Raw genomic sequence first — 24,324 nt, 5'->3', positions numbered from 1 at the left:
GTCATCTTCCCCATGCTCTGTGAACCCCACAGGCCCCCTCGTGACCGCCACAGAAAAGCACCTGAGCAGAAACAACTTTCTCTGCAGTGTCAACCCCACCTTCTGCCACCCCAGTGCCGAGGACCCCTCCATTTTTCTTTCTCCTAATCCTGCTGTTCTTTATTTTCTTTCAAATCAGAATTGGATCAAGAGAGTAAAGACTGATGATGCTGTTTTTGATGAGGTTGTCCAACCTCTCTGGAAGGTGACCCGAAGGGAGGTATCCCTTCTGAAGTTGATCAGGGCTCCTGTCTTCCTCTGCCAGAGAACAGCAGCTCGGGGGAAACACTGGTGGCCACGAGAACCTGGTGCTCCTCCCACAGAACCTGAGGACTGAGCGCGGTGGGGACTGCTGGATACAGCTAGAGGCACAGATTCTCCCAGGAGTAAGCAAATGTTCCATGGTAGAGGCTACTTTCTTTTTTTTCTTTTTTTTTTTTTGAGACAGAGTCTCGCTCTGTCGCCCAGGCTGGAGTGCAGTGGTGCAATCTCGGCTCACTGCAACTTCCACCTCCCAAGTTCAAGCGATTATCCTGCCTCAGCCTCCCGAGTAGCTGGGATTACAGGCGTGCACCACCACGTCCAGCTAATTTTTGTGTTTTTAGTAGAGACAGGGTTTCACCATGTTGGTCAGGCTGGTCTCGAACTCCTGACCTCAGGTGATCCACCTGCCTCAGACTCCCAAAATGCTGAGATTACAGGCGTGAGCCACCACGCCCACCTGAGGCTACTTTCTGTCTTTGCTCACATATAGGAGCAGCCAGATGTTCCAAATCAAAAAAGAGGGATATAGTCTACTCAAGGGAATTTTTTTCTCACTTATATTTGTTTATATGCAAATTCCTATAAAGGTACACAAATTAAAACACACGAAGTTATCTGTTAATTGAATCACACTTACTCAAAAGAATAATGCTATACATAGATGTAGGACTCCCCCCCAAATCCAGTGTTTAGTGCTGCCAGGGGTACTAAAGAACATAATCCTTTCTGTAATCTTTTCTTCCCTGCAATGGTTCACAAAGAAAGAAACAGGAGAAATGTGGTGTTCAAAACTGAATAAGGAGATTTTGGAGCAGGGGTCCTCAGATAGCACCTAGGAGATGAAGGAATCTAGAACCTTCTTAACTGTGTTGAAAAAAATCCCACCATTACATGCCTCCCTGATTGTATTTATCATACTACATTGTAAAACTTTTCCTACTTGTTTTTTGTATACACTAGGAGTGCTCTGAAGCCAAAGTCGTCACTGTGTTCATCTTTGAATCCCCTGTGCCTAGTGCAGTGCCTCACAAGGAACCCAGTAAACACTTGTTAAGCAATTCATGTATGAACTGGTAGACTGTAAGCTATGCCAACCAGGAACTAATGCTCTCTAAACTCTTTCAGATCTCAACTTTTCAATTTGTTTTGTTTCCTTGACTTCGAAGTAAAATTTCTTTTTTAAAAAATCCAGACCAGGCACAGCAGAGTGGCTGACATCTGTAAACCCAGCACTTTGGGAAGCTGAGGCTTGGTTGCATCACAGAGGGATTTTGTCCATGCCTACCTACGTACAGTGCCTACGCGTAGTGAAAGTGAGATCAAGATTCCTTTTAAGGATAGATGAAGACTCCACAAGAAAAAAACTGTTAAGTCTCATGCAAAAATTCTTAATAGAAACAGAATAAGGAGTGTGCGACTAAGCCCCAGGCTATAGAAAATTTAAGGGTCATTCAACACTGAGGAGCCAGAAAACCAGTCTGAGAGTGGAGATACGTCAAAAAAGAAAAAAAAAAGGAGAGCATGAAACAGTTGGGCCAGGAGTATCTGCCATCAACCTGCTAAGATGAATTTCCATCAAAAGAGCCCCTAGAAATTCATCACAGGAATCTTTTACCAATTGTGCTGTAGCATCTATCTCCAGGGTGTCTTAGGGGCAACACAGATCAAGTGGAAGACCATCATGGCTGCCTTTTGCTGACCATAGGGATCTCTCACAGAGTCTTCTTTGCTTGTGTCTTGAAAGTTCAACCCCTGATAAACCCAGAAGAGGGACTCACACACAGTGAGTTTGATGACCTTAGGGAGTTAAGGAGGACATGAGTGCTATCTGGGCAAATAAGGGAAAGCAGCTGGTTCCCTTTAGTTATTTAATACAATTCTGTTCCATTTGCAGGAATAGACAGATCTTCCTCACCAGGGAACTCAACAAAGCATTTATAGAGCACTTTCTATATATCAGACACAGTGAATACAACCATGTATTAATTAGTGCAGGCTTAACTTTGGTAACAAACACCAAAAGTTTGGGGACCAAAAACACAAGAAGTTGGTTTATTTTTCATGTGACAGCCTGGGGAGAACGGTTAAATCCTCCACAATCCTCCACAGCAGCCTCCAAGGTCACTGTGGCTATCACCAGCCCTTTGGGCCTTGTCATCATCTGCAGCAAGCCACAGAAGGGGAAAGGGAATGCGGAGGGGCTCATTCATTCGAGCCACTGCACTGCAGCCTGGGCGACAGCAAGATCCTGTCTTGAAAAGAAAAAAAAGTCATTAAACAAATAATTTCCAAGAGCAATAAGATTTCTTTTAACCCTCCCGAGTTCAAGCGATTCTCATGCCTCAGCCTCCCAAGTAGCTGGAATTACAGGCGTGTGCTACCACACCCAGCTAATTTTAGTATTTTTGGTAGAGATGGGGTTTCACTGTGTTGGCCAAGCTAGTCTCCAACTCTTGACTTCAAGTGATCCGCCCACCTTGGCCTCCCAAAGTGCGGGGATTACAGGCGTGACCCACTGTGCCAGGTCAGCAATAAGGTATTTAAGGGAAATAAAACTGTCATGTGAATGAAAGGTCCAGGGTCAGAGGGCTCATGTCAGCAGAGAGGCTGGAAAAGCCCTCTCTGAGACCCAGGAGAAGAGAAGGAGCAGCCATTCAAACACAGGGGGAGGTTTGTGCCAGGCAGCAAGTCCCGAGTCCTAGAAGCAGGAATGGGCATGGCACATCTGAGAGTCAGCTGGATGGCCAGCATAGCTCATGCCCTATGGGAAGGGGAGTGGCCTGAGATGAGATCAGAGAGATCAAGGGCTCCACATCACAAAAGGAGAGCCCGGATAAGGTCATTCGGTCACTCTGCAAACATTTATTGAGCACCAACAAGTCCAGAGACTGAAGATACCACAGTGAAGATAAATCCCATGCTGGTAGAGTTCACAATTGCCAATGAGACATAAAGTCAATAAATAAATGAATAAATAAACCATATTACATCAGGTAGTGGTAAGAACTCTAAAGGAGAAAAAGCAGGATAAGAGAGTCGATTGCTATTGTAGATGGGATGGAATGCGAGTCCTCTGGTGAGGTGAGCAGAGACTTGGAGGGGGAGAGGGAACAAGCCACACGCGTACCCAAGGGAGCAGCATTCCAGAGAGCCCTCAAGGTCGCCAGGCAAAGCACGGGATGCCAAGTTACATACAAAATTCAGGTGAACAAATATTGCATGGAGCATACTTATATTAAGAATTCTTCATTGTTTCTCTGAAATTCTATTTTGACTGGGCATTCTGTGTTTTTATTTGCTAAATCTGGCAACCGTTGGAGAGAGGGAACAGAAATTGTGAAGACTCTGAGGCAGGAACATGCGTGGCACATTCAAAGCACAGCATGGAGGCTACTGTGGGGCATGTGGTAGGAGGGGAGGCTGGAGAGGGAGGCAGAGGCCGGAGCACACAGGGTCACATGGGCCATGGTGAGCACTTTGGATTTCATTCTCAGTGGGATGGGGAGCCTGGAAGAGTTTGAGCAGCTCTGTGAAGGACAGCAACAGAAGACACAGGGTTGCTACTTTAATCATCCCCCTCCAGAAGGGCCATATGGAGGAGTTGGAAGTGCAAGCTTATTCCACGTCCAAGCATCCCACTGCATTACACCTGCCATCATGTAGCACAGAGATGGGAACTGAGGATTTCCAACTCGAATAGGTACATCATTCCATAAGCAGTGATCGGGGCACTCTCTCTCAACTTGCCCTTCTCTCATTCTGCTTGAGGTATCCTTGAATCAGCGGGAGTCAGAGAGTTAATCAGAGTATCCAAAGCTCCAGGCACCACTATTTCATCATCCTCTAGGGAAAATGCCATTCATGCTGCTTCCCACCAGCCTCTGGCCACAGCTGTGGAGCCCACTGGCACCAGCCTCCATGGAAATCTATGCCACTGCTTCTTTCCATTCAAAATGGGGCAGAGAAAGTTTCCATCCTGGGAGAAAGTTGCCTTAGATGACCGTCCTCCTCTTCCCTTGACCTGACTCCTCATCTGTCAAGTCTAGGGTTGTAATCATGGGAAAGAAGGGACTGGGTTTCCTTTGGTCTAGCCACTGCCATTGACTCTTTCCCCTCTTGTCAGCAGTCGTGTGCCTACAGCCTCGGCTCCTGGTGCTCCAGCTGTCAGCTTTAATCAACAACAAGAGTAAATACAGGCAGATGCTGCCTGTTCCCAGGATACTCTGTAAAGCTTCTCACACACAGCTTGAAAAGGAACATTTTCTGGGATTGATTAAGGACATGTGACTCTATAAGCATCCAGAGTCCTGCTGAGAGGGGAGAAGGAAAGAGCTGGGGCAAGGAGGTGCTTCTCTTAAAGAAATGAAGGAAGCAGATTTCTCTGTAACTTCTTAACACACTCTAGACCTCAATTTCCAATAGCAGTATCTGATTCCAATTCCAGCGGTTGAATGATCCCCTACAAAAGCATTGATTTAGGGATAGACATAAGAGCCATAGATCTACCTAGAAGGGGTTCTCCAGTGGTTTGTCTCTGTGCTTGGCTTTGTCCTGTGAAATACCTACTTCAGCAGCTTAAATTCAACCATGACAGTTAGATTTACGGAAAACCCAAAACTAGGAGGTAGTGTAATGTAGGGGGAAAGTGCTGAGCCATCTAAGCAACCTTGGGTGATTTGCCGAACCACTCTGAGCTGCAGTTTCTGCATATGTAAAATGGAAATAATAAATCTTGCTTCCTTAGCTTGCTCTGAGGATTAACCAAGAGGCCCTCAGCAAAATCTGGCACAAAAGACTCACTCAAGAGGTCATAGTTTCCTTCCCTCAGTTTTGTCATCTGCAGAATGGGGGCAACAAAATTACAAATGTTGTTAGAACCTGAAACCCAACTGACTCTCAAAAGGAAGACTTAGTTGTTGGATAACTACCACAGGCTAGAATACTAGATCAGAATCAAAGCAATGAACATTAATAAGCCATGCAGTTAAAAACTAGTAATAGCACCGAGAATGCAAGCTTGATAACAATTCCAATGAAAAAGACCCAAGAGTTTCAATCAGTCATAAGCTCAGTTTGAACAAGAATGGGACACATTTACCATGAGAAGCTATGCAACGTATATTACATCATAATAATAATTAACATATGTTGAACACATACTATGTCCCAAATGATACTCTAAGTACTGTACTTGACTCATTTAATACCTCCAACAATCCTATGAGATGCTGCTTTTATCACCAGTTTATAGGTGCCAAACTGAAGCAAAGAGAAGTGAATTGCCTATATTCACAGAGTTCGTGAATAGCAGAGCTAGGACTGAATAACTTCACTCTGTGCATCGTTCACGTGGAGCTACTGGGTTAGTTCTAAGTACCATGCCAGGTACAGCCATACTTTCCCTACCCTGGTGTCACCCCTGCCTTCAACTGTTCTATGCCAACAGGCTAAGGAGGATGTTAGGGATGGCACTGCTTGTAAATAAGCCACCCACCCAGGCCCATGTTCTAAAGGCCAAGCCAAGACTTCAAGATGCCCACATTGCTCTCCATATCATCTCGCTGCAAGGGACTCTGTGCCTCAAGGAAGGACTCTGGGCGCCCTTATTGTCTCTAAATTGTCACTTAACTCTTCCCACCTCCCCTTACACACAATCTATTCAAATGATCCCCATAAGTTAATGGCTACATGCCCTAAAAATGATGATACAAAAGAATGAGTCAAAGGATATTTCTCTGAAGTCTCATATTGTCTCCTAAAAATTCATGTAAATTTTGTACCCTGCTCCATACCATAGCTGGGTTGGTTTAAATATTAAGATAATATTTTAAGCAACTTAGCACTGAATAAAATTGATGCTGTAGTGTGATGAACCGCAATTTTCCTGCAGCTGATAGAAACCCTAGCACACTGCTCCATGTCCCCATTTGAAAAGCTCAGAACTACAGATGCATATTTCATAACATGGAAAGATGTCCAAGGCATATCATTAAGCAATAAAAGCAGGTTACAAAACAGTACGGTTCTGTTTTTGTATACATTTTGGAAGGCTATATATATATATACCAAAATATTAACAGGATATCTCTGGGCTGTAGGAATCTGGGAGATTTTTATTTTTCTCTTTTTCCTTCTTATAGTATTTAATCTTTCTAAAATGAGCATATGTATTGTTTGTGGAGGTAGAATATAGGGTTCTGTGATGATAGATTTCCTTGCAGAAGATGTGGTTAGTTTTGGTTTGTAAGATTTAACGGCTCATGGCTGCCTGAATTGTGCAGACACCTACTTCAGCAAACTACACCTTTCACATCCTGAGACCCTCTGAAGCAGGGAACCAAACCACAAGAAAACGTCATGCAGAAGAATGTAATCAGGCGTCCTCCCTGGTTCCCCACCTTGTTGCTTTGTTAACTCTGCCAGCTGTGACCTCAGATTCCTGGGATATTCACACAACCCCTCTCACCTCCAGAGTTTTCTGTGGCGCACTCCAGTGGCCAAGTCCCCAACACTGCTTAATCTTTCAGCAATAGGTTTCCTGTGTGCTGCCCACACTCTCCCAGCAGCCACCTCCAGGATTTACCAGGTTTTGCCTTTCATCTCATTTTAACACCGACAGTCTGCATGCTTCATGCAGACGAAGAAGTAGAAGATTCCCCAGATTGGACTGGTCTTCCTCACACTGGATGCTGCCTGAATCTTGTCGCAGCTCACTGCACAGTTGGCACCTGTGGCTTGACTCTCAGCTTATTTCCCCAGAGGCTGTCCCACTGCAAGTTCAGTTCCCCATCCTTCTGTCACTACCTAGACCTGAGGTCTCAATCCAGATCACCCCTCCTATCTCACTCGTGATGTCATTAATCATAGTTAATAATTTATTGCCTAATTATTGTGTGGCAAGCACATGCTAAGTACTTTTTATGCATTGTCTTTTAATTTTCACAGTAATCCTCTAAGGTAGACTTCATAGTCCTCATTTCACAGGTAAGAAAACTGAGGCTCGGGAGCTCCAGCAAAGCCTAAGATCACTGTTCTGATGATCTATTGCTACATAATAAATCACTCCTAAACTTAATGACTTAAAATGATTATTTTATTCTGGGGCTAACTGGGCTTAGCTGGGTGATTCTCACCTGAGCTCACTCATGATGTTGCAGTCAGATGGCAGCTAGGGCTGGAACCATCTCAGTGACTTCCTCACAACACGTCCGGTGCTTGACACTAGCTATAGATGAGGAATTCAGCTCGGCTATTAGCCAAAACACCCACATGTGGCTCTCCATTGGTTCTTTCCACCTGGGTCAGCTTGGGCTTCCTCGCAGCATGGTGACTGAGTGCCAAGAGTACACAACCAAAGAGGACGAGGTGGAAGTGCATGGCACTTCTGTGACCTAGCCTCACAGCAGCACTTCTGCCATCAATTACTGGCCATGTAGTCACAAATGTCAGCCCAGGTTCAAGTGGAAGGGACATAGACTCCACCACTTGATGGGATGCGTGTTGCCACACTTTAAGAAGAATATGCAGGATAGGATGTATTGTGCTAGCCATCTTTGGAAAATGCAGTCTGCCACAATCACACAGCTATTAAATTGGGCAGGGCCAGGATTTAAACCCAGGTCAGCCCAACTGCAAAACCTGTGCTCTTAAATCATGGCAGTACACCGCCAAAAGAGATTCATAACATCCCAAGCACTGAGCCTGAGATACAGAATGCAACACATCAGGGAGATATTAACCAACGGTTCGTACGCAAAAGAGAGGCCAACATGTTGAGATGCCTGGAAACAATGTCATATGATTTAACAAACAGTTGAGGCTATTTAGCTGGAAGATGACAAAACTAAAAAGGGACATGACAGCTTTCTTCAAATATATTAAGGTCAAGTGTAGAAAAGGGAAGACATTGTGTATTGCAGCCTCCAGCAGACGAAAGAGGCAGGGAGGCCGACAGGGCTATCAGCTCTTCCCACTACATCGAGTCCTCTGTTAGACAGGCATAAGAACTCAGGATCCACCAAGTGTTGGGTACCAGCTCGGAACTTTAGGATCCATTGATTTATGTAGCTGCGGCGGGGTGGGGGGTGTGGGGGGCTATGAATCAACAGTATTCTGGCCTGCCTTGGGCACAACGGGCCCAAGGGAGGGATGGGTCAGTCAAATCTCAGGGTCACCACAGGGTCTCAGTGCCCTGCCAGGGACAGCATCCCCAGGGCAGGACAGCAGTTTCCTCCCCCTAACCTGCCACTTCTCCCCTACAAATGCTGTCATGCCTGGGGTAGGTGTCACAGTGATAAATTTCAGTCTCTGATGGTAAAACTCCAGGGCCCCATCCCTGTCTGCCTGTTAAGCTGCAAGACCTTTCCCTGGCTCACCAGGGAAAACCTCGGAGAAAAGGGAAAAAGACTGGGTTTCCAGAACATTAAACTTCCATTGCCACTACTGCCTGCCAATCTCCCTGCTAATCACTTGGTGAAAAGAAAGCCAATGTACCTCTGAGGAAGTCAGGAATGGGGGCCTGCTCTCCACAGCAGTGCCTGCTGACAAATCCTTGTCTTTTCAGCAGGAAGAGACCTTGGAAGGTCAATTCATCTCTTCTTCTGCCCTGGACTGGACTCACTTCATGCAGCGAAAGAAGCCTGGCCGAGCCAAAGGGACAGTTTTCCCTCCATATTTGGTGACAAAAATATCAACCAGAGTTTACTCAACAGCCAGCAAATATTTAGTACTTGCCACGTGCCAGACACCAGGCTGATTAAATAGGCCTCCAACATTCTGTCTCCAAAGTGTATAATCAGGGGCTTAAGCAACAAAGGCCAAGGAAGGGAACGGTCCTCAGATTTGAGGATATAAATGTTGAAAACCTTTCTTCCCCAGCCCACTCTACCACCTCCAGCAACCCACAGTGTGCACATTCTTCTTGCCTTCTTTTCTGACATGGCTAGACTAGGAAAGATTTTTATGTGCAGCAGCAGACTGTGGCAACACACAGGTTCAATGGAGTTTGGCCAGCAGTGGGATATAGCAAAAACACCATGCACTGAACATAGAGGCAAGAGCCTGGACCACAATGTGAGCCTGGACCACAGTGTGAGCCTGGACAAGTCACTCAATCTCAGTGATTTTCAGTTTCCTTATAGGTAAAGTGGGATTAATTATAACTCCTGTTTCATAAATTGTTCATCCCATTCCAGTCTCTTCAAACAAGCCTAGCTCACCATGCTGGCATACATGACTGGAGGACATTTTAGAAAACATGCACAGAAAGGGTGTAGGTAAATGGGCCTTGTTAGGCATTGTCAGTGGAAGTATAAGTTGGTGCACCCTTTGGGAAGATAGGTGACAAAGTTTCAAAGTAAACTTACTGTACTCACCCTTTTCCTCAAAATCTTTCTAGGAATTTACTTTGTCTGTGAAATAATACGTGCTGCAACAATGGTCATCACAACACCATTTGTAATTTGTCTGTTTTTATTATACCATAGAAAAAGTACATGTAATCAATATTTACATTTTAAAGAATAGCCATAGGCCGGGCGTGGTGGCTCACGCCTGTAATCCCAACACTTTGGCAGAGGCGGGCAGATCACGAGGTCAGGAGTTCAAGACCAGCCTGACCAACATAATGAAACCCCATCTCTACTAAAAATACAAAAAGTAGCTGGGGGTAGTGGTGTGCCTGTAATCCCAGCTACTCGGGAGGCTGAGAAAGGAGAATCGCTTGAACCCGGGAGGCAGAGGCTGCAGTGAGTCGAGATCACTGCACTGCACTCCAGCCTGGGTGACAAAGCAAGATTCCATCTCAAAAAAAAAAAAAAAAAAAAATAGCCTTAATGGGTTGGGCGCATTGGCTCACACCTATAATCCCACCACTTTGGGAGGCGGAAGCGGATAGATCACCTGAAGTCAGGAGTTCGAGACCAGCCTGGCCAACATGGTGAAACCCATCTCTACGAAAAATACAAAAATTAGCTGGGCATGGTGGTGGATGCATGTAATCCCAGCTATTTGCGAGGCTAAGGCAGGAGAATCTCTTGAACCCAGGAGGAAGAGGTAGCAGTGAGCCAAGACCGTGCCATTGCACTCCAGCCTGAGCAACAAGAGCAAAACTCCATCTCAAAAAAAAAAAAGAATACCCATAATGAAAAAAATAAGCAGCCAGTACCTAGCACCCACCTTAAGAAACAGAATGTTTAAGATACCTCAAAGCTAAGCCCTCTGCATGCCCCATCCTATTCCCTCCTCCTCCCTTCCCAACCTAGTCACCCACTACCCCAAATTTATTTATTTATTTATTTACTTACTTACTTATTTATTTATTTTGAGAAGGCGTCTTGCCCTGTCGCCAGGCTGCAGTGCAGTGGCGCTATCTCAGCTCACTGCCACCTCCACCTCCTGGGTTCAAGAAACTCCCCTCCCTCAGCCTCCTGAGTAGCTGGGACTACAGGCACGCACCACCACACCCGGCTAATTCTTTGTACTTTAGTAGAGGCAGGGTTTCACCATGTTGGCCAGGATGGTCTTGATCTCCTGACCTTGTGATCCGCCTTCCTCGGCCTCCCAAAGTGCTGGGATTACAGGCATGAGCCACCACGCTTGGCCCACTACCCCGAATTTTATACTAATCATTCCCTTTCTTTCCTCTATAGTTTAATCACACATCTATATATATCTAAAAAAGAAGTTTCATTTTTCCTGTTTTGATCTCTATTCAAATATGGTCAATTTGTGTACTTTTGTGCATGATTTTAGTTCTAACTTGATTTTTACTTTTATAATTTCAGTTTAATAATGATAAATTAGGTTTTATTATTTTACATAATCAATATTTATTTATACACATAAACATTTACTATTTTCTTCACCATTTCTTCTTGCATTTCAAACCTCCTTCTGGGAGCACGTTTCTTCTACCTGGTGTGTATCCTTATACATTTCTTTAGTAAGTGTCTCTTAGTGTATATTGTACCAATTGTGTTTGTAAAAACATTTTTAAACTGTCCTTATTTTGCCCTCATGTTTGAGAGATAATTTTGGTGGGAGTAGAATTCCAACGTAATAGGTATTTTCACTTAACATTTCAAAGCTACCATTCCATAGTCTTCTGGCTTCCATTGCTGCTGTTGAGAAATAAGCAGTGGATTGAATTTTTACAGCTTTGTAGATAATCTATCTTTTCTCTCTGACTCCTTTTAGGACCCTCTCTTTATCTTTAGTGTTTTCAGTTTATCTTTTTCTTTAATTATACTTTAAGTTCTGGGATACATGTGCAGAACGTGCAAGTTTGTCACATAGGTATACACTTGTCATGGTGGTTTGCTGCACCCATCAACCCATCATCTACATTAGGTACTTCTCCTAATGCTATCCCTCCCCTTGCCCCCCACCCCACAACAGGCCCCAGTGTGTGATGTTCCCCTCCCTGTGCCCATATGTTTTCATTGTTCAACTCCCACTTATGAGTGAGAACATGCAGTGTTTGGTTTCCTGTTTCTGTGTTAGTTTACCGAGAATGATGATTTCCAGCTTCATCCATGTCCCTGCAAAGGACATGAACTCATTCTTTTTTATGGCTGCCTAGTATTCCATGGTGTATATGTGCCACATTTTCTTTATCCAGTCTATTATTGATGGGCATTTGTGTTGGTTCCAAGTCTTTGCTATTGGGAATAGTGCTGCAATAAACATACATGTGCATGTGTCTTTATAGTAGAATGATTTATAATCCATGTTTTCAGCTTTTCTATAAAATGTGGGTTTCTTTTCCTTTATCCCACTTAGGATTCACTGAGCTTGTTAGAGCTGAGAACTGTTCTTTCATTAGGACTGGACATTTTCCAGTCATTATCTTTTCAAACACTTCTCTCCCACTCTCACTGTCATTCTTTGAAATTCCAATTATATGTATATCGTATCTCCCCACTCTGTCTTTTATATCTCCTAAATCTTTCATATCTTTGTCTTTCTGTTGTATTCTAGGTCATTCTTCAGAACAGCTTCCAGATCGCCAATTCTCTTTTCAGCCGTGCCTAAGTTATCATCATATTTATTTAGTTGCTAATTTCAATGATTTTTTTCCTAAAAGCTCTATTTATTTCTTTATTATATCTAACTAGGTTACTCTCAGTCTTTTGTTTCCTCATTATACTTCCAGTACTCTCTTTTATTTCCTAAACAAATTAAATATATTTCTTTTGTATTTGATATTAAATAAGTAAATCAAGGTCATTACAATTTTCTAGAAACATGCTGTTCTCACTCAGGGTAATTTATTTTCTTATGTGTTTGTTGAATTTTGATTGTGAAGTCCATGTCCTCTGGAACTTCATCTGTGAGAATTCTCTGAGACCAGTGCTTAAATAATGTTCTATCCGGAAAAATGTGTTGCTACTGTTATTTGAGCCCTAGGGATAGTACCAATCTAGAAAACTTCAAATTTTTGAGAGATATCTAAGTTTAAGATTAGAAATTCTCCAAGAAAGATTTTTCTTTGTTTTTTTCTTCTATTCCACCAAGAGTCAAGGATGACAACCAAATATCTTCACCAACTCTCTTTCTCCCTCTGGGTGTGTTTTTTCTAGTTCATCTACTGAGAATTTCACCCCTCAGGGATCCCAGCTTTGTATATAGATTCAATCTGCTTGATCCCTGGACTATATCTCTCATCTCTCATGTATATGACCCACATTACCTACTGACACCCAGTTAGACCCCAAGACAAAGACTAGCTCAACAACTCACTTATTCTTTTCATTTAATGTTTTTTTGTTGTTTCTTATTCCCTTTGGCTGGGTGCGGTGACTCACACCTGTAATCCCAACACCAGGAAGAAGGAACGCTTGAGCCCAGGAGTTCAAGATCAGCCCAGGAAACACTGCAAGAACTCAACTCTACAAAAATAATAACATCAGCCAGGCATGAGAGTATGCTGCTCTTTGTTATGCACCTGTAGTCCTAGCTACTCAGGAGGCTGAGGTGGGAGGCTCACTTGAATCCAGGAGTTTGAGGCTGCAGTGAGCTATGATCGCACTCCAGCTTGGGTGACAGAGCTAGACCCTGTCTCTAAAAAAAAATAAATAAGCCTGGGTGACAGAGCAAGATCCTGTCTCTAAAATAAATAAATAAATAAAATTTTGTGCCAACTCAACCATGCATTCATGTATTTTTAAAGGTGGGGCAGGAACATATATATGTGTGTGTGTATGTGCACGTGTATTAGTCTTTCTATATATACATACATGTATGTGTACACAAACATACCATCATTTGGAGGCATACTGTCCCTGGAGGAGTTTCATAGAACATCTAGTCTACTATATTTCATGGAAAGATACATTTAATTATATTTATTGGCAAGGGAAGATGTCAATATAAGGAGCGAATGTAAAAAAATCAAGTAATACAACAGTGTTCTCTTTGTATTATGGGTTAGGTGATGCTTGCTTTGTCTTTGTATTTTTCCATATTGTTTTACTTTTTTGTAATGGGAATTTATTATTTTAACAAATCCCGTTGTCTCAATTCTACTCATGTTTTATGCAAATATACAAAACATTTATGGCTTGTTTCTCTGTAACGTGCTTACTTGTGCTTCTGGAGTCTCCACCCTAGTGAAAAGTACAGGACTGTGGAATAGGAGTCTACTGTACCAGACACAGTGTATGGGTCTCACCAGATTTGCTCCACTTGCCTCTCCCCTCAACCATATATTCAATGGATAGTCCCAGCAACTACCACCACAGCCGCATCTACTGACATCATATCTATCTCAGCCTTCTCCGTGGTGAGGGCTTCAGCAGGTACTCTCGTGTCTCCCATGGCAGAAGACAAGGCTCTATTGCTCAGGTCTGACTCAACGTGACTTATGAAGGTTCAAGTTCCTCTCACCACTCCCAGACTCAGAAAAAGGGTATGTTATTACCTATTGCTTTTTAACAAATTACTTCAAAACCTGTGGCTTAAGCAATAAACATTATCTCACAGATTGAGTGGGTCAAGAATCTGGGAGTGGCTTAACAGGATGGTTCTGGCTGAGGGTCTCTCATGAAATGACTGTCAGGATGTTGACAAGAACTGCAATCATCTGAAGGTTTGACAGAGCCTGAAAGATCTACTGCCAAAACGCCTGACTCTCATGGCTGTTGGCAGGAGGCTTTAGGTCCTCACCATGCAGGCCTCTCTATGGGCTGCTTTAGTATCGTCACAATGGAAGCTGGCTTCTCCCAAAGCAAGGACAGTTTACCTTTAAACAGCATGGGTTTGAACCAAGAGGATAAACTTACATGTGGACTTTCTTCTATGTCTGCCACCCCTCAGACAGCAAGACCAACCCCTCCTCTTCCTCCTCCTCCTCAGCCCACTCAAGGTGAAAACTACAAGGATGAAGACCTTTATGATGATATACTTCCACTTAATCAATAGTAAATATATTTTCTCTTTCTTACAATTTTCTTATATATAACATATAAAATATGTGGTAACTGTTTATATTAGCTATAAGGCTTCTGATTAATAATAGGCTATTAGTAGTCAAGTTTTGGAGGGAATCAAAATTATACATGCATTTTTGACTACGCAGGGGTTGGCACCCCTAACCCCCATGTTGTTCAAGGGTCAGCTGTTGTTTAAGAGTAAGGAAGAAGACACAGCGCCTTTTATGACCTAATCTCTGCAATCACACAATGTCACATTCACTTTATTCTATTTGTTATAAGCAAGTCCCGAAGACCAGCCCACACTCAAGTAGAGGGGAATTAAGCTCCACCTCTTAAAGAGAGAATTATGAAAGCATTTGTGGACATATTTTAAAACTATCGTAAAGGACTATGGCTTGAGCCTTGGAACTCTAACTTCTTCAGCATCCTACCATAGGGAACAGGTAATATAACCTCATAGCGTAGTAGAGTTAATATACCATGGGGCAAATGGTGGTCATTGAAAGACAAGAAAGAAGAGAATGCAACAGATATATTCAAATCACCCCTCCCCACACAGACTATTCTGAGGTATGATGGTCCTCATTGCTCATCTGGATGAAGTCACATATGTCTGAAACCAAATGAGCTTTTTGTGAGACTATGGCTTACTTCTCTCCTTCCCTGCCTGGCTTTTGTTTTTTCCCTTATTTTTGCTGCCCTAGGCCTGCACCATTCAGTAAAACTTTAGCATATAATCTTTATCTCAAATTCTGTGTTCTTAAAACCTGGTTTAAGACAATAAGCTAAACTTGAAAATTACTAGCACTGACATAAACATATTTTCAGATGGTTCAGTTTCTCCAGGGTAAATGTTCAGACTTCTAAATTTCCTCCCTAGACACTCCACCACTACCCTGACTCTTCCTTATTGGTAGCAGGCACATCATGGATCCTACTTCACCTTGTGGTAATGGGAGACAACTAACCTCTGGTCTAAGCTGACCTCTGCCTGGGTTATTTGTTTAGTTTGTTTCCTAGACTCTTTCATAACCAATCATGACTTGTCAGAATGATGCATGAGCTCCCACCACTAAAAGCCACAGTTTCGGTCCTTTCTCTCCAGTTGCGAAGTCCCCTGTTCAGTGAACACTGTGTTCCATCCCCAAGCCTCTGCTGGACTACAAGCTCTCTCAGCACCTCAACCAGAGCACATTAGGACTCCTAAGTTCCAGTGTACAACATTTCCAGGCCATGGAGAACAGGAGCATTGCCTCAGTCTCATCTAATTACCCATGTCCTTTCACTTTAGCTCCTGTACCATGTTGAGGGGAATGTAAGGCTGGAGACAGCAACCCCATGTTCTTAGCTTCCTTCATATCTAGCTGAATGTTTCTTTTTTTTTTTTTTTTTTTTTTTTTTTTTGAGACGAAGTTTCACTCTTGTTGCCCACACTGGAGTGTGATGGCATGATCTCGGCTCACCGCAACCTCTGCCTCCTGGATTCAAGCGATTCTCCTGCCTCAGCCTCCTGAGTAGCTGGGATTACAGGCATGCACCACCACGCCTGGCTAATTTTGTATTTTTAGTAGAGATGGAATTTCTCCATGTTGGTCAGGCTGGTCTCGAACTCCTGACCTCAGGTGATCTGCCCGCCTCAGCCTCCCAAAGTTCTGGGATTACGGGTGTGAGCCACTGGGCCTGGCCTCTATCTGAAAGTTTCCGCTGTGTTCAGTGATTTGGCCTACAGGAATAAAAATGAGGACCCAGCACTCTGACTCCATTGTCCTTCCTCCACCTCTCCCTTCTTTCTCCATGCCCCTCAGGTGAGAAGGGTTGAGCTTCCCAAGTGACTTCCGTCATACCATAATCTGAATTATCTCTACCCTATTGTTTACAGGGAAATTCTATGATCATATTATTGGGAGGTTGCTGAATTTAGAAATTTATTTGCTTTCTACACAAAATCTTACTTTCAAGACTGTTTTGTCTTGATGGACTCAAAAACAAGAACTTGGCTCTGAGATTTAAACTGAACATAACCTTGTGTTGAGGTGGTTCCTGCCCTTCCTAAAGCACTAAAACCTATTGCTTTCATAGGTGGAGAACCCCAGGAAAACAAAATGTACAGGATATGGATACACACCCAAAATACATTTTAAACATGCTATCTCTGTCTATTGCCTTAAGCAATTGGAGTATTTTCTCCAAAAGTACCATTATTGTCATCAATTCTTCATTGAGGTCAACTCCAACTTGCCTATTAAGGATACCCTCCCTCTTCCTCCAGACCCTAGTCCCAGCTACTAAATCCCTCTTTATACACAGCTCAGTTTGGACCCATTGTCCTGGCTTTGAACTTAGCCATTCTTCAAGCGTGTGAGTTCCAGTACTAACCTTTCTTGACTCAGAGTAAGAAAGAACTTACCCAGCCCTATTTCTTCACCTCACAGTCAGGAAAGGAAGATCAAACACAATGATGTTTTAAAACATGGAAAGAAAACATGTATGTGAAGTCACTTTGCAAACTGTAACACACTGTACAAATATCAAGTATTATCTCATGAAAGAAGCCTTCTCAAGCAACTGAGAATGGTTCTTTTCATCTTTTGAACCACAACAGTTGTCTCCAGAGTCCAGGAAAGATAAAGTTAGTGTCAGAAGGGAGGCTTAAGTCATTGAAGAAAAAGGATGAAGGAAAAGGGGCCACCTGTGGAAAGTCAGTTTCAGATGCATCTTATCTGCCCAGACAACCACGGCTTCAGACTTCTGCTCATAGAGCAGTATTAGAAAACACAGCTTAGGGATGGTACTGACAGAGGTCCAAGTCACAATGTTGAGATGGTGGCAAACAAGGACATCAAAAACTTCAGGCTGGCATCTTCTGTGGCCATGGGCAGAGATCTACTCAGGCTGCTGTCCAAATTCACTCTGTTGGGCAGAAAGGAGCTGATTTATGTCTCCAGCAGGTATGCCAGAGAAAATTCAAATTGATCAAAAATTAAATATTCATAGGACATTATTCATTAAGATTCATCTCACCGAGTGGATGAAATGAGGCAAGGGAAGAAATTAGCTTGCTTGAGAGTGTCAAAGTGATTATGTGATTAAATTGCAATTTATAATTTCTCCTTCAAAAAAAGCATCACTTCTTGATTTGTGTTTCTCCTCTTGCCGTGCCCCCTTTGTTGCCTAGGCCTGAGCCAAGGACACTCGGGGTTAATAGGAGACAGGAAGGCTCCTAACACAGTGCCTGGTCTTCCTCCCCTGTCCTTCCCCATCCACCGCTGACTCCGAGAGACAGGCCTTTCTACCCAGCCTCAGGGCTCTACTCTGGAGGCTGAGAACAGGGCTTCCAGAAGCAGAGGCCAGACTAATCCCCACAGTGCCACTCAGCCGGGGGATTTCCCAGCCTCAGGCCACTGCCCATCCTTCCTCTGCAAGAAAAAAGGTACAAAGTACAATTTCCCGGTAGCTCACCAGTCATCCCTGTAGAGCATAGCTGAATGGTCTATAGGGAAGTCCCCCCTGGCCACCTTCCACATTTAAAGAGCAGGGATATGTTCTTCCTGTACTCCTGGCCTCCCCTCCTGAACTTGATGTGGAGCTATGACAGGCCTCCTCCAGGCAAAGTCTGGGTCAGGTGGTTGGCTCTTGAAGCTTACCAGCTGAGATGCCATCCTTACCTCAAGGTCAACAAATCAGTTCCTCAGTTCCTGCCAACAAAGATCTCCAGGGAAAGTGAATATCAAAGTTCAAGGACCAAACATGTTCAGAGCAAGAGAGCAGGCGTTCCCTTGGGTAACCCACCTCTTTTACCAACTGGCGTATCCACTCTACCACACCCCCTTTCTGGGGGACTCTCAAATTGGGCTAAGCCTAAATCCAGAGAAGAACCAGGAACACTCCCAAAGGCTTGCCACCCACAGGCCAAGCAGCTTTCATTTTCCAGCTGTGCTCTCCTGAGCCCTGAAGACCCAGAAGACACAGGGCCTGCCCTGTAGCGGAAGAGGGGAGGGGCTTGGAGGAGCAGCAAGCTCCAAATGGGGCAGGTGCACTTTCATCTGCTTTATACATGGCCCTTCTGTGTATGATTTCATTTCAGGAAAAGGTTTTGCTGCTAAAAATAATTCTTAAACCACTGAATTAGATGACCTCTCACAAGCCCCTTCCAGTCCAGGAGCCTCTGATTCTCTGACTTCAATGATATGGAAGCAAAATGTACTCTGAACTTCACAAAGCCTCTATTTTCTCCTATCTCTCGCTCTTAGGAAACACAGTCTGTCTCTCTGTCTGTCTGTCTAGGATTCAGAGTGTAGCTAAGGTGATACGGATGGGTACGGAGGCAGATGGCTAGCTGCGTTTATCTTCCTCTGTCACTCTATCTGCTTCCATCTTGGCCTCTTACTGTCTCTATAACTCTCTCTGTCTCTCTCTTGCTACTACCCAATAAAGATTTAGAGGCTGGTTCCAGCAGCTGAGAATGGCAATATTAATTCCAAGCTTGTTTCCAAACACCACGGAGGTCTACTCGGGTTAATTAGTTGTGCAGGCTTTTCTACAAGTGAGCGAGCCGGCAGGGTTTTTTACAGCTCTGTCACTGTGTTTATTTGTTCGTTTTCTGTTTTATTTGGAAATACATTTATCTGACAATAAATAACATCCGCCATGACTAGAGCCGATAAAGGCAATGAACAGCCCCTTCAGGGCCTTGGGGGCCGTGGTGAGAAGGCTTCAAGATCGGGTCCCCCTACTCCAAGGGGTACTACCAGCCCTTGAGAAAGATGAAGAGGATGTGGGTCAAACCAGTGTGGGGAGGCTAGAAGAGACAGGATCAAGGGCCATGGGCATGGCTAGAAGTGAAGGAAATGCCCACGGAGAAACAGAGACCATAGAAAGGAGTCAGGAGCCTGGGGCTCTTGGCAAATGGCAGTAAGGATAACCCCTTTGGCATGACAGGGTGGAGGCAGAATATTTGGCTCTGGATCCCAGTTTCAGCACACACAAGCTGTGTAACCTCAGACAAGTTGCTAACCTCCATGCCTCCATTTCCTCACCCAAGAAACAAGAGCGATATTAACACCTTCTGCTCAGAGCGGTTGCAAATATATCTAGGAGACGATGAAGGTACATGCACCATGCAAACAATAGAGATTCTCATTTTTCAAATGAAAAGTATTTCTCAGGAGTATATAGTCAGGATTCTAGGCCTCCCTGGGAAAAAATTAATCTAAGATATTAGAGCAGGATTTGTCCTTGTGTCCAAAGGCTCTGTGCTAATGATTTCAACATGACCACACAGTTTGGCCCATTTATTTGTTGACCACAGTCTCACCAGGGCTAGTTCAGCTCTTGCACAAGCCCCAACTGGGAAGATTCCATTAGTGTAAACAAAAAAAATATTATGGGGAGTACTTCACTGTGATCCACATATACTTATTTAAGGGTTTCAGGGTAAGGGATGAGGAGAGGTGAGGAGGCAGAGGGATCACAGTATGAAACCAAGTAGGCAGAACAGAATATCGGTAGACAGTAGAAGCTCCGAGTTCAGCGTGCCTCTTTACATCACTTTCTGACTGTAAACCTAAGGGATGCTATTTAACATTTCTATCTCAGTTTTCTCATTTGTAAAATGGGGACAGTGACAGTACCTGGCTCATTGGATTGTGGTGTGAGGAGATGAGATGAAGTATGTGACATGCTTGGGACAGTAGATGGCACATGGAAGCGCTCAATAAACACTAGCTATCCTCAAAACACATGAAAACTACTCAAGAGACGTTTCATTTGTGGGCACATGAACTTACTACCAATTGAGAGTCTGAGTGCTGAGGGTGAGCAGTGAAGGAGCATGTCAAATGGTAGGAATTAATCAAGAAATCCTTCCAGGAGGAAAGACAACTTCAACACAGGTTAAAAGAGAAGAGACAGGATAGCACTGCCTGCAGCTGGACATGTCCTATCGTGTTTCCCCATTATGCTAGACCCGCAGCCGAGAGGAGCCAAGTAACCCCACAGAATTACCAGCAAGTCACCAGCAGATGGAGCCAGCCACCTCCACACACCGCTGCTCAAGGCAGCAGCAACCTCTAAATGGACCGGCACCCAGCCCATCTCCAGTCAAGAGCAGAACTGAGGCCGGGCGCGGTGGCTCAAGCCTGTAATCCCAGCACTTTGGGAGGCCGAGACGGGCGGATCACGAGGTCAGGAGATCGAGAGACGATCCCGGCTAACACGGTGAAACCCCGTCTCTACTAAAAAACACAAAAAAATAGCCGGGCGAGGTGGCGGGCGCCTGTAGTCCCAGCTACTCGGGAGGCTGAGGCAGGAGAAGGGCGTGAACCCGGGAGGCGGAGCTTGCAGTGAGCTGAGATCCGGCCACTGCACTCCAGCCTGGGTGACAGAGCAAGACTCCGTCTCAAAAAAAAAAAAAAAAAAAAGAGCAGAACTGAGAGAGAACAAGGGAGAGTCACCCTCCTCGCCCCTGTGGAGATGATAGGGGTGTTTTCCTGCCCCAGTGTGAAGGGAGAGGGAATCCAGACTCTCCCTGATGCCTCAGAGGCACAGACCGCTATCAGAGTCCTTGTCATCCTGGGAGCCTAGAACTGCAGCCCAGTGCCCTTGTTGTTCCCCTCCCCAGCTGTGAGAAGGAAAAGCGGGATGCCTGATGAACTTACTTTGAGGGCTGGGACTGCACTTGAATGTAGAGACCGGTACCCATCTGAGTCCGGGAGATTCTGAAAGCAAGAGGCCCACTACAGTAGCCTCTCTAGCAGGGCTCGAAGGATCCTGGGGCAGCATGACTGGGAAGAAGATGGGGGCAGCTCTCCCTTCCCAGGGTTGTGGGGCCCTTGAAGGATTATGGGAGAGGATCCCTACAGGCCCGGCAGCTCTACTTGGAGATGCACGAAAGTCAGTAGAAGGGCAGGAGCTGAGGGTTTGCCCAGGTACCCATGGCCAAGTCAACAAAGGGTCATTGGGCGCCTGTACTGTTGTTGAGGGTAAAGGGAGGTGCATCTGTGTAAGGGAAAGAGGGGGAAAGGGTGGTTTTCAGTGATGGAGGAGGGTGGTGTGAGATCTTCAGCATCTAACAGAGCCACACAGAACAGGAAAGGGTAAAGGACACTCCTGTAACGAGGTCTCTTACTCTCCACCCCTCCCCTCTGCTCAAATACAGACGCTGAGGCCCGAGGAGGGAGGAGGTGAGGCACCTTCAAGCCAGGCCCTACTTCCCCTCCACTGCTCCAAACAGCCAGGACCCAACTCTCACTTGTGGTGGAGGGAATGGGAGAGAAGAGCTCTGAATCGAGTTTGCGATGAAAGTTTTAAAAATATAAGAGGCTGAGTCTTAATTACTGGAATGACACTGTTATAGTAACCGAAAGTGGCTGAAAAGTTATGGAACCAGACCAAGACATCGTTAAGGGAGGGGCTCCTCAGCAGGAAAGAGAGATCTGGCACAGCACAGCCAGGGCAGTTACTGGAAGAAATAAAATCATTTCATGTTTATACCCCAACGAGGTGAGACTCCCCAGTGAATCAGGCACACAGGAAGTACCCAGGCCTTGGACACCAGCGTCCCTGTGGTCAGAATACCCCAAGAAGGATGACATCATGCGGAGCACATCCTCCTCTTCCCATTCAGGTGCTATCTCACCTCCCAGGGCAAGTGAAGCAGGAGGAATTTGTCCTCCAGCTTTAATGAGGCACTTACAAAGAGGAACAGGATGGTTTCTTCTTACAGGAATCTTCGATGGAATGCAGGCGCAGGCAGCTGAAAGAGATGGTGCAATTTGCATACTTCTGGTGGATTCCAGGAAGCATCAGCCCCATTTCACCCTAACAGCCGGTGGACTCTGCCTGGGAGGGCCAACAGTCAAAGAGAGCTTTCAGTCTCCAGGCTGAGAAAGTCAGGAGAGGAACAAGTCAGGGGACACCACCAGCCTTGGGACAGCATGGCAGCATATCCAGAAGATCAGGAAACTGCCACAGAGACTTGGTCCCCTCCTGGAAATTGAAAGAAAATGAAGCTTAGAAAGAGCAGGGTGGGAACTGGTTTGCAGAACAGAATGTTCCCTTGGCTTATTTTCATCTAGGGGAAAGGGAAGAACTAATACTTATCGAATGCCTGTGCTGAATCAGACACTATGTTCATTCTTGCCTTATTTAATCCTCTCACAACCCTGTAAGGAAAGCATTTTCTCCATTTTACAGATGGAAAAACTGAAGAAGAGGGGTTGCCTAAGGTCACATGTTGTTGGAATTTGAACTTCATGTTTGTCTGTATGGCAGACATGGAGATTCCATGCTTACATTGCCCCTTCAATAAAGGACTCACTCCCCTGCTACCAATAATGTTGGTTTTATTTGCCCCCAGCAATTAGTTCCTTCAAGGACCACCTCAGTTTTTAAGCCACAGTCACTCTCTTCTTAAGGCAGCTCCCAGCCAATGACTGAGCAAGGTGGTAGCACAATGGCCCATCCCTCTTCTACCAATGTGGAACTCCTCTAACAAGCGATTTTTGCTCGGAGTACCCCATTAGACTGGCAGAGGCTTTGTCAAGTCTGCATGAGAGGCCAAGAGCTCTTCCTGGCCAAACTGCTTCCTCCCTTTTCCATTCACAGATGTCCTCCCCGTTGCACTTCTACCTCTGTTGCAGCATCTAGTTCCAGAGAACCCAATGGAGACTCCCAACAGCCCAACTGCAAAGCTCTCCCTTTTTCTGACACTTTATCTTCATTTTCACTTGTCCTTAGGTAACATTGCTGCAGTGCAGAGAGTGAGCTCCGTCTTGGTAGCAGGGGCTTCTCCCCTTCCAGAAGAAAGCTACTAAAGGTTTAATGATTAGGGCAGTTCCCAAAGAGTTAATTATCCTTGATGATTATGTGCTCAATGCTCAAAAGCAGTTGCTAACATTCATACTTTGAGGTCTAAAGTCCAAGTAAAGAATCTACCCCCATCTTCTCCCTTTCCCTGATATCAATTCCACCCCCTTAAGTTGCTACAACATGGATTTAAGATATGGAGTTTTATTATTTGTTGTGCTTAATGGAAAAGCTTTAGGATTTCTGAGTTTAATTTAAAAAACAGATGGTCATAGCAACAAAAGAAAAAATAAATAAATTGGACTTCATCAAAACTAAAAATTTTGTGCTTCAAAGCACACTATTAAGAAAGTACAAAAATAAGCCAGCACCCATAATCCCAGCTACTCAGGAGGCTGAGGGAGAAGGATCACTTGAGCCCAGGAGCTCAAGGCCAGCCTGGGCAACACAGAAGACCCCATCTCTAAATTAATAATAATAACAAAGAAAGTAAAAAGACAACCCAATTAAAAATGGGCAAAGAATTTGAATAAACATTTTTTCAGATAAAATATACAAATAGCCAACATGCACATGAAAAGATGTTCAACATCATTAGTCATTGGGGTAATGCAAATCAAAACCAGAATGACATATCACTTCATATCCACGAGTATGGCTATAATTTTTAAAATGGATAATAACAGTTGTTGAAAAGAATGTGCAGAAATTGGAACTCGCATGCATTGTTGGTAAAACTGTAAAATAGTATGGCTGCCTTGGGAGACAGTTTGGCAATTCC

General features: G+C 44.5%; 1 protein-coding gene and 1 long non-coding RNA gene across 3 annotated transcripts in view; one reads left to right on the top strand and one right to left on the bottom strand.

Moving 5' to 3' along the window:
* Window positions 1-2,326: 2,326 nt before the first annotated feature.
* Window positions 2,327-24,324, bottom strand: part of LOC114671274 (uncharacterized) — a 29,963-nt gene continuing 7,965 nt past the window's right edge. For both annotated transcript variants that reach the window (XR_003721144.2, XR_013399756.1), the window contains 2 exons: window positions 22,432-22,724; window positions 2,327-2,555 (listed from right to left, as the gene is read on the bottom strand). This is a non-coding gene — a long non-coding RNA (uncharacterized LOC114671274). The remainder of the gene's footprint in view (window positions 2,556-22,431; window positions 22,725-24,324) is intronic.
* CTTNBP2NL (CTTNBP2 N-terminal like) overlaps window positions 8,377-24,324 on the top strand; it is a 117,265-nt gene continuing 101,317 nt past the window's right edge. Inside the window, exon 1 of the mRNA XM_077968925.1 lies at window positions 8,377-8,387. The gene's annotated coding sequence lies outside the window, so the exon portion shown is untranslated. The remainder of the gene's footprint in view (window positions 8,388-24,324) is intronic.

The sequence above is a fragment of the Macaca mulatta genome, chromosome 1 (assembly GCF_049350105.2).
Source record: "Macaca mulatta isolate MMU2019108-1 chromosome 1, T2T-MMU8v2.0, whole genome shotgun sequence".
NCBI lineage: Eukaryota > Metazoa > Chordata > Mammalia > Primates > Cercopithecidae > Macaca > Macaca mulatta.
Note: the sequence above shows the minus strand (reverse complement) of the source record. Positions and strands in the feature narration are given on the sequence as shown.